The sequence below is a fragment of the Biomphalaria glabrata genome, chromosome 17 (assembly GCF_947242115.1).
Source record: "Biomphalaria glabrata chromosome 17, xgBioGlab47.1, whole genome shotgun sequence".
NCBI lineage: Eukaryota > Metazoa > Mollusca > Gastropoda > Planorbidae > Biomphalaria > Biomphalaria glabrata.
In genome coordinates, this window is record NC_074727.1 from 21749900 (window position 1) to 21758983 (window position 9084).

Below are 9084 nucleotides of genomic sequence, written 5' to 3' on the forward strand. Positions count from 1 at the left end.
TATCACACAAACTCAGAGGCGTCCCCTATCAAATTCACTAATGTTTTTGATCGTTTAAAGAAATTACTTTGCTCTTCATAACTAACTTAACTATAGTAGATATAAAAATAATTTTTTTAACAATCCCCTTTTCCTTCCCAAGAAACAATTTTGCTTTCTAGTCAATAAATGTGTAGAGAATTATTTTTTAGGGAGGATGGTGACATTATATGTTCTCTCTTAAACCTATCACATGAAGTATTTTTTTTTATAGTAATTGCTTATGTTCTTTAACCTAATCATGTTCAATGAAATATCTTATCTTATATTGGTACTCACATTATATTCATTTTAAAAATTATGTTATATTCATTTTATTTTATATGCATTTTATGATTTTACTGGTCTTTTTATCTTTATTCATTGTACTAAACATGTCATATTGATGGCAGTACTCATATTCACTGTACTAAACATATTATATTTATTGTACTATTCATGTCGTATCCAGTGTAGGCTACTAATTATGTTATAGTCATTACCTAAAATGTTAATGATGTTAGGGCCTATTGATAATTTTCTCACTAAAGGTTAATCAGAGTAGTCTGCTCTTTGTTTATTTTTGGACTTTGAAGCTCCGGTTTACCTTCTTTGAGCAATTAAATAAAGGAAGAGAGAAAAAAGAAGAGCAAGTGATATGAAGAAATGTGGTGGGACCCAAGGGAAAAACGTAATAAAATGAAAAGGCCAGGATTGAAAGGATTTTGAAATGAATAGGCAAATAAAGCAATAAATGTGGATGACTTATGAAAGATCTTTGTTGTGCTATAAGCGTAAGAAGTAAGAAATGTGCAGTAAAAAAATGATATTGTTAATTAAAATACTTCTCTTATTAATACTTCCGTATTCTGTACACCGGATACACCAACAAAAAAAAAAACCCTCGCTTTTTGTGAATTTACCTCACTGTATGAAAATCTCCGAATTTCATTAGTAATAATCAATGTATATTCTTATTTCTTATCTTATCTTATCTTATCTTAGTACAGACGTTGCTTCAAAAACAATACGTCCTACGCATTTCATGTGTCAATCAAGTCATCCATGTTAATCAATGACTTAAACTCTGCCAAGTCGTTGGTTTTCCTGGCTGATTCATGCAACCTATTCCATTCTCTAATGGCACTAGGGAAGAAGGAGCACTTGTAGGAATTTGTTCTAGCGTATGGAATAAGAAATACGCCTCTATCCTTGTGTCTTTCTGAGTAATTCTTTACTAAACTCTACTCTCATCCTACTAACCATAATAAAACAATTTTTTGGTTCAACGTACAAGAAAAAAATACTGACTAAGAGCCCGGCTAAAAGCTGTCATTTCCTGTCTACGGAATAAGTTTTACGCTAGCTGGCTGAAATTCCCGAAACACTTAACCGGGAATTCCCGCCACATAATGAACTTATCCGCCACTTTTCTTTTCGGGGACACGGGCGCAATTTTTGATCTTCCACTTTTTCCGCCTGGCTGGGAAAGACCATCTCTTCCAGTGTCTTTGTGGCCCAAATTGGACTCTGAGGATTAACTGACCACTGGTCATTTACAAGTCTTCGAAATTTTTTGGCGAATATTAGGTCTACTTGCGGGATAGAGACATTAGGAGCGATGATGAAGATTTTTGTTTCTATTCTAGCACGCACATCAAGCGCTTATGTCAGTAGAACATTCTTATGTGAGAATAAGGCTCCATCAAAAGACTTAGGGAAAAGATTGTATTGTCAACACATTCCCGATGGAGAAAACGGTACTATTTTTTTTTAAATACATTCAAAATCTGGAAGTGCTGTAGCTGAGCGGTAAAGCGCTTGACCGGGGGTTCCGGACTCGAATCCTGATGAAGACTGAAATTCCTAAATTCGGATTTTTTGGGCGCCTCCGAGTCCATCTAGCTCTATGGGTACCTGACATTAGTTTGGCAAAGTAAAAGCAGTTGGTCGTTGTGCCGGCCACAAGACACCCTCGTTAACCGTAGGCCACAGAAACAGATGACCTTTACATCATCTGCCCTATAAACCACAGGGTCTGAAAGGAAACTACTTACTTTACTTATATTATGAAATAAAACACATTTTCTTTTCGGAAGGAGTTCTCGTCGCACGCCCCTGAAAAGAAGAAGCTTTGACGCGGTAGTCTCATTTGAACAAAGCTTATATTAGCTTACTCCGTCTGTCTGTCTGTCTGTCTGGGAGGATTCTTTAAAAGTTTTTTTCTCCCACTTCCCATTCTCGTATCAAGACAGACTCTCGCAGTTATTCATAGTCGACTATACATGAATAAAAAAATAAAATAAACCAATTAGTTAATCAATAAGTGGTAATTAGTTAATTAATTTCGTTTTATTTAGAAAAGGGGGGTTATACTTTGCAGTATTGAGAGATATTTCAGTGAGTCCCTAAAGTATGATAAACACCACTATGGGAGTCGTGAAGACAGGATTGTGAAAGAAAAACAGCAAGAAAGAAATAGAAATAGAAATAAAAAAACTAATGAAAAGAGATGAAAACATTTTAGAGAGAAAGAGATGAGGCCAGAGAGGAGGAGAGAGAAAGAGAAAAATAACAATGCTTAGACTTTTAAAGTAAGCTAGTTACATTCAAGATTTGTATTGTATTTGTTATAAGGTGCGAACAATGAACATGTGAACATCGGATCGAAGATAGAAGTCTAGAAACTATAAGATGAATAATGGTTGGCATATTAAAAATATTAGTTTCATTTGCCTTGCTAAAAGAATTAACAGATTTACTATAAAACAACTGCGATATTGTACATAATGTTGATTTAATGACGTTTTAAGTGAACTTTAAAATCTTTTTAATTGTTTGAAATTTCATGTCACTAAAATTGTATTTTGAAGAAAAAAAATCTGAATGAGCGCAAACCTGTTTCCGGGGGTTTTAGCCCGCTAACCCCCTTCTTTTTTTCCATCGTCCCCCACCCACGCCCCCATCGCCTTCTTCCTATTTCCTCACACATTGGACAACAGACGGGTTGACCAACAGATTGTGAAATAGTGGACACTGGTCAGCGTGCAGGAAAAAAGTTTCGGACGTCTGGTCATATTTTAAAATTCTATTTTTTTTTCTTCTTTGACCTCCCTTTCTCAATATGTCCACTCAGGTCAATAGGTTAAGCTGTGAAGCCGTTTCTTGAAAAACATCCTTAAGACATGATGAATGCCCAAAAACTGACCACGGCTCGTGGGGCACCTGTCAAGATTTAAAAAACTGGACTGGTGAGTGACCAGAGGTCAAGACACTGACCACAGTTTGCCACAAAGAACCGTAAAAATGGTTCCCAAAACTGCATCGGAAAAAAATCTTTTTTTTTTTTCTCTTTCTCTTGTTAAAATACGTGAGTGGACAATGGGTGGACAATGGAATCGGACCCGAGAACATGAAATGAAAGAGTTATTCTTGCTTGACCACTGGTCAGTGTTTCCATGACAACGTGTGCAAAAAGGGGGAGGGAGAGAGAAAAAGAGCGGAGGACCTCCCGTTGATTGATTTGAAAGAATCAAGGGCCGCATACAATCAAAGCTTTAATTAAACCCGTGTTTTGGCTGAGCGGCTAAAACAAACTGCAGTGGTCAGTTTGGTCAGTCGTGTCCACTCTTAGTGTACATGTACGCTAGGACACAGCGTTCAAGTAGTTTGCACGGGTCATTTCTTCAAATACAGAACGACCACCAAATAGACTCTACCTGGGGGTGTGTTCTACTTCAGATGTAAAGAGAATCGATTGTTTCTCTTTCCTTCTCAGAACAGGACAAAAAATAAATATTCCGAGCATTTTGTGCCACGAAAACACCATTGACAATCGCCAGGTGTTCAAAGGTGTGTGTACTTAGATGACCTCTTATATAAAGGCGGTTAAACGGACAGCTAGTGGCCTACAACTAAACAGTTGTGTGTGCATTAATTCTTAATACAGAGCTTGGATAAGAAAAAAATTTTTTGACAATATATATATACATATATACAGACATGTGACGTGACAATGAGTTATTGATCTTTACTGCCCACAAGTTGCGATGTTGCAGGTCAGTGTTCAGGCCTACTATGACGATTGGTCACGGTTCCTATTTTTCACTTAATAGTCTTACGCAGTTACCTCAGAATCTATTCGCCCAATCCGATCACGCACACACACATATAAATGGCGGGGCCCAATTTAATGGATGTTTGCGAGGCCCCTCTTCTATTTTTTTTTCAATAACCATTATTACTTTTCATTAGATCATTTTATCAACATTTATTATAGAACATGCATAGGAAGCAAGTCAAACTCAATAGGCGTCAGTGGCAAAATTAATGTTAAGTCAAAGGTCTAGAGTAGTCTAGACTAAATATGTTAACCTTTTAAGTACTACAGCTTTAAAAGCCTGAGACAACAGCCATGACTGATAGTGATATGCTAATGTAAATTGCGGGGCCCCAGCCAGGCGCGGAGCTCACTTTGGAGCTATTGGCCTAAGGCCTGCATAATCTTATAGATTACCGATGTTACTTCATAAAATAATTACGTCCTACGCATTGCACTGTCAATCTAGTTATGTATGTTAATTAGTGACTTAAACTATGCTAATTCGTTGGTTTTCCTGGCTGGTTTAGGCCACCCATTCCTCACATAACAACCAACCAAATGAAATGTGCTGCTAACATCGTTAGTATCCTTTATAGTTTCACCCCGTGAATTCTCCACATTCTTCTCTCAGTGTCACCACTCGACTTGTAATTCCCCCCATCCTGTCTGTAGCCTTGAGGATATCATGCTTTTTTTTTTCTTTTCTGTTTTGTACCTTTTTTCTGTATTGTACAAGTGTTTTCCCACGGCCTTGACATTATGGAAGTGTAGAGATACATTTATGACTCGTGCGCGTGCCTCTTCCTGAAGGTCACGATGACCTGGACAAGATCTGGACTACGACTACGACAGAAAGGCGTGTAGACGTTACGGTTTGCGACGTGAAGTAGCTTTCCTCTAGTATCTGTACTATTGTGCAGTTGTGTGTTGACTCTCGCGTTTTATAGACAAAGATGTTGTCCGCCCTGGGACTATTCTTCTCTAGTCGTCGTCTAGCATGCTTACTGCTCTCTGGTCTGATGTGAGTTAAGGTGATCTTAGAGAAACTTTCCATGCTGCCTTTAGCCACATTCATTGTTATCTACTTTTGCCTGTATTAAATCGTTATGTTTTTTTAAGAAACACTCTGAGGTAAAGCGCTTGGCTTCCGAACCGGGGGTTAGCGGGTTCAAATCCTGGTGAAGACTGGGATTTATTTTATTTTTGGGCGCCTTTGAGTTCACCCAGCTCTAATGGGGAAAAGTAAAGGCGGTTGTTCGCTGTGCTGGCGACATGACACCCTCGTTAACAGGGCCGGTCCTAACAATTGCGGGGCCCTATGCGAAACTGATTGCGCGGGGCCTGGTCTGGGTGGAAATAAGGATAATAAGTGAAAATTGAGATTTTGTATTAGAAAGAAAAATTCGACTTTACTAAGTACAAAATTGCGATCAAATTAACTTTACTTTACAAACCTTGCAACCTATGGCAGATATATATGCCAGTAACTATAAAAGTAAATAAAGTATTGTAGCTTCCGATGAAGGTGAAAATTAGCCCGATTATTACATTTTATTACATGAAACCTGACAATGCCTTTTTTCTTTTATCGCGCGTTAGGATTGGCATTTTCCGCAATGAATGACGCCCACAATTGACAATTTTGTATATTTTTCATGCGATTTTTATGAGTTTTTAGGAGATTTTAATAAATTCAGGAGATTACAAGGAATTTTTCGTATATATTTTGCAATGTAATAATTACACCTACAATTAGCGCGGGGCCTATGAAAGCGCGGGGCCCACTGCGACTGCATAGGTTGCAGTGGCCTAGGACCGGCTCTGCTCGTTAAGCGTTGGCCTCAGAAACAGGTGACCTTTACATCATCGGCCCTATAGACCACAAGGTCTAAAAGAGGACCTTTACTTTTTTTTTTTCCTTTATAACTTTTTATTATAATAGTAATAAGAGATTAGCATAGGCGCAGTTATTTGCAAATAAAAATAATAAGAACAAATAAGAGAACAATTATTAGCTCTCGTCAATGTACTTTTTATTGGATGCTGGTTGTTACATATGAACGTCCGTTTTTTTTTTTTGTTTTTGTTGTTGATTTTTAGTGTGGGGGGGGGGGCATCCGGTCATTGCTTTCTGTAAGTCCCGGCGGCTGCAGGATCCCATTACAAGGACACGGCGCTGACACTCTCTAACACTCGCGAGAGCAGGGGTCACGTTTAAACCTATTAACTGACCATTTGACCATAACACACACAAAAAGTGTTGAGGTTTGACCAGAAACACCTGCTCTGAGTTCAGCTCCCCACCTCCTTTCGCATTACCCCCACTTTGGAAATGACCAAATGACCACAGATCGGACCTTCTTTTTTTTTGGTGACTATAAACAGTGACGACGCGTGGATCATAAAAGCTCGTGTGGATTTTTCTAGTGGTATGGTCTAGTTAGGTGGTCATTACTGTAGCATAGTATTGTGGCCTAATTATATGGTCATGTACTGTAGCAGAGTATTGTGGTCTAGTTATGTGGTCATGTACTGTAGCAGAGTATTGTGGTCTAGTTATATGGTCATGCACTGTAGCAAAGTATTGTGGTCTAGTTATGTGGTCATGTACTGTAGCAGAGTATTGTGGTCTAGTTATATGGTCATGCACTGTAGCAAAGTATTGTATTGTGATCTAATCTCTTCTAGTGGTGTGGCCATATTATTTAATTAAGTAGTATAGCTTAGTCTAGTATTGGGGTCACGTAGGCCTATTCTAGCTTTGTACTATGGTCTAGTGTTGTCGTTACAGGACAGCACAGCAATGAGTGTCATGTGTCACAACATTAAAAAATTTGTGAACATTAATAAATGTTATGCCCGATGGTCAGTTGTGCCATTAACATTTTTTACGAGCCTGAAAACGATAATTCATTTCCTCCGAGTTTCTGAGATGACCACTGGTCAAGTCAGAGACATGGAATCATGATGCCTGCACAATTCCCCAGGGCCGAATGAAAATGTGGAGACCCAGTGTGGGATATAAAAAAAAAAAAGAATATCGGGGCATTCAACTGAGAAGGGCATACACAGAGAGAGAGAGAGAGAGAGAGAGAGAGAAAGAATAAAAAAAGAAGAACGATAGACCAATAAGGAAAGATAAGAGAAAGACAGAAAATGACAACAAAAAAAAAACGAACTGCAGATAACGAGAGAGAGAGAGAGAGAGAGAGAGAGAGAGAGAGAGATAAGGAAGAGACAGAGATTTGAAAGGGAGAAGTAGAGAGAATGACTGTGAAAGACGAATAGATAAACGAAGAGAGGAGAGAGAGAGAGAAAAAATCAAATGGAGCGAAAGAGTTGTGACAAAGTGTGAGAGAATCAGAGAGAGAGAGAGAGAGAGAAATTCAAATGGAGCAAAAGAGTGGTGACAAAGTATGAGAGAATCAGAGAGAGAGAGAGAGAAATCAAATGGAGCGAAAGAGTTGTGACAAAGTGTGAGAGAATCAGAGAGAGAGAGAGAGAGAGAGAGAGAGAGAGAGAGAGAGAGAGAAGTAGGGAGAAATTCAAGCAGAAAAGTTGGAGGAAAAATGGCTATAAGGAATGTAAGGTGTAATGAAACTTGCCAGAGAGAGAGAGAGAGAGAGAGAGAGAGAGAGAGGGGGAGAGAGAAAGAGAGAGAGAGAGAGAGAGAGAGTAAAAAAAAACTCTAACAGAGAGACACACACGTGGAAACACAGAGATAGACACATATTTTTAGATACCGAAACACACGAAGAGACACACAAACACACTCACACAGATACAGAGTGAAAGACAAAGAGGAAGAGACAAAGTTCTGTATTTTCTCCTTTAAAAAGTCATAGTCTGCTAAGACTAAGACACCTGTCTTGAACTTGCTCCTTTTCTTTTTACATTTACCTATCCCTTAGTCTGTTGGACCGTTGGAACACCACGCAAGATTTGTCGACCATCTTCCTCCATTCTTCTTTGTCTTTTGTCTTAGATAGAACCTCTTTCAATGGCAGGCCCGTCAATTCTTTTTTTCTTGTCTTCCCATCGCTTTCTCTGTCTGCCTCTTCTTCCTTTTCCTGGTACAGTTCCCTGAAGGAAGGTCTTTGCTCATAAGGCCTTAAAGTCTCAAACAACTGTCTTGAGCTTGCTTCTAAAGCCTACGACTCTAAGACCCTTGTCTTGAACTAGCAAGTTACATAAATTCCAACAGCGCCATTAACAGCTGTTATTATTAATGCATTATGAGATAGATAGTAGCATATAAAGATGAGATATTGTGACAAGTCAAAAACTCGCCGTCAGAGTCACTCTAAATTATCACAGCATTAATTATTATTTTTCATTATTTATTTATTTTATTTTAATTATTTCCCCATCCTACCCCTGAATTCTCCACCCGCCCCACCTTTTCCTCTCTACCAGGCTAGACTTAGTCCACCACCTTGGAGAAAATTAGGCCAGTCCTTTCATTTATCTGCCCTTGACCGGGGCAAAGATAGACACGTTCTCTTTAGTCTTATCCGCGGATGTCCGCCGCGATTGACCCCCCCCCCCTTGGGTGAAATGTAGGTCACTCTTCCCCCCCACGTCTCTCTTTGATCTAAGAGATTACACGGGTCAACATACCGCGTGATACTCCAAGGTGCGGCTCTTGTCGGACTTCACCCACGTGTAAGCTAATTCTTAGCCTAGGACGTTTCCTGTGTCCGCCCACATTTCCCAGGCATATATAAGAAGATTAAATAAAGTCAGACCCTCTCTTTCTCATTCGAGCTGAGCTATCGAGTCTGGACTATATCATTTATTCTCCCTCCTAGAGGAATACCTGGTGGTAAGCCGAACTTAATCACAAGTTCCATCTTAATTACTCTGTGTATATTTCCATTGGATTTTATCATGTGTATTTTGCTTAGTTCATTTATATTTAATTAGTGCATTGTGTATTTCTCACTGGCGTAAGTAGAAAACAT